The following is a 2,161-nucleotide window of genomic DNA, read 5'->3' as shown; positions in this document are numbered from 1 at the left end:
GAAAAGACAAATAAAAGCCATATCTAAACTCCAAGGATGAGAGTGGGTGATTGGGGCTGAGGGCTGGATGCTCCTTAATTATTCTTCTCTTCCTCCTCCTCTTCCTCCTCTACTTCTACGTCATCTTCTACTATTCTTCTTCTTCCTCCTCTTCTTCTTCCTCTCCTCCTCCCCTTCTTCTTCTTCTTCTTTTCTTCTTCCTCCTCCTCCTCCTCTTCTTCTTCTTCCTCTCTTCCTCCCTTTCTTCTTCTTCTTCTTCTTCCTCCTCCTCTTCTTCTTCCTCTCTTCCTCCTCCTCCTCCTCCTCTTCTTCTTCCTCTCTTCCTCCCTTTCTTCTTCTTCTTCTTCTTCTTCTTCTTCTTCTTCCTCTTCTCCTCCTCCTCCTTCTTCTCCTCCTCTTCCTCTTCTTTCTTCCTCTTCTTCTCCTCCGCCTCCTCTCTTCTTCTCCTCCTCCTCCCTTTCTTCTTCCTCTTCCTCTTCCTCTTCTTCTTCTTCCTCTCCTCCTCCTCCTCCTCTCCTCCTCCTCCTCTATTTCTATGTCTTCTTCTACTACTTTTCTTCTTCCTCCTCTTCCTCTCTTCCTCCGCCTCCTCCTCTTTTTTCCCTACTACTTCTATAGCTTTGTTATGTTTTTAGAAGAAAGAGGCAAAGATGAAACACAATAAATAATTGGAGGCCGCGGAAGGGAAAGAAAAAGCAAAGAATGAAAAAAAAAGAAAGCAACGCCGAAAGGAAGGAAGGAAAGAAAAGAAAGGGAGGGAAGGCGGGTGACTTTTTTTTCAGAAAGAAGAAGAAAAGGGAAGGAAGGAAGGGAAAGGGAAGCGAGATGAGAAAAAAGGAAAGAAGGGGGAAAAAGAAGAAAGGAAAAAGGGAGGGAGGGAAATAAAGAAAAAGAAAAGGGGAGGAAGGAAGGGGAAGGGAGATGAGAAAAAAAAGAAAGAAAAAAAAGGAAGGAAGGGAAGAGATGAGAAAGAAAAAGAAGACAGAAAGAAAGGAGGGAGAGAGAGAGAGGAAGGAAGGAAGGAAGGACCAGTACCTTGGTCATTAAACAAAGCCGTCATTAAGTGACACTGCGACTGTGCTCATGGTCTGACTTCACTTTAGCTTTGCAGAAAGTTGTCAATGTGAAATCTGGTCGCCAAGTTCTTATTATTTTTTTCATCCCTGTCGTAACCCCGAACGGTCACTAAACGAGCCGGTGGCTAAACGAAGGACTCCCTGAATCAAGCAGGCCGTGCAAATGAAAACATTTTCGCACGCAACTTCGCTAAGCCAGAAGGTAACATCATCGGGAAATTAAACCGGGATTAAAACGCAGCCCATGAAAGCCTAAAATAAACAGCTTCATCCAAGTTTCACAATTACTCCGGGATTACTAACCCTGGTCTCAGGCGTCCCGTACAAACCACACCTTTGTCTAGGACACATGTTGGTGACATGGAACAACCTCCGGAGTCTAAAAGATACGTTTCACAAAGGAGGGCATTGGGGCACCCTGTCATATGCCAATCACCGGATTCCGATTTCTGATCTTACACAACAAGCCGACAAGGCGGGCCAACCCAAACCCCATTCCTAGCTGATGACTTAATACATCCCCAACCGTCTCTTACACAAACCTTACTACAAATTCTTGGGACACTTTTACGCTATCCTGACAGGGGCTCCTCGCCGACCTGCGGGGAGAACTTGCATAAATAGCTTTTTTAATTTTGCAGTGGGGGCTGAACTCTTGAACAGGCAGTCCCTAGCTTAACGACGGTAAGGCAGTCCGCCCATTACAGTCGTTAAGTTGCGACCAACTTGATTTTATAACCTGTTTTGCCGTGTTTGTTACGTGAATGAAACCACGGTTGTAATGCAAACTCAGTTGCTTTTTTTTCCCAAAAAAAAAACCCACCCAGAAGTAATTAACAGAATAAAAGAGTCGGAAGGGACCATGAAGGTCTTCTAGTCCAACCCGCGGCTCAGGCAGGAAGCTAAAACATTTCAGACAAATGGTTGTCCAATCTCCCCTTGAAAACCTCCGGGGAGGGGGAGGGAGGAAGGGAAGGGAAGGGAGGGGAGGAAAGAAGGAGAGGAGGGAGGGAGGGAGATGAGGGAGGAGGAGGGAGGGAAGGAGAGAGAGATGAGGGAGGAAAGAAGGTGAGGGAGGGAGGGAG

This window comes from Ahaetulla prasina, chromosome 17, assembly GCF_028640845.1.
Source record: "Ahaetulla prasina isolate Xishuangbanna chromosome 17, ASM2864084v1, whole genome shotgun sequence".
Taxonomy (NCBI): domain Eukaryota; kingdom Metazoa; phylum Chordata; class Lepidosauria; order Squamata; family Colubridae; genus Ahaetulla; species Ahaetulla prasina.
Note: the sequence above shows the minus strand (reverse complement) of the source record.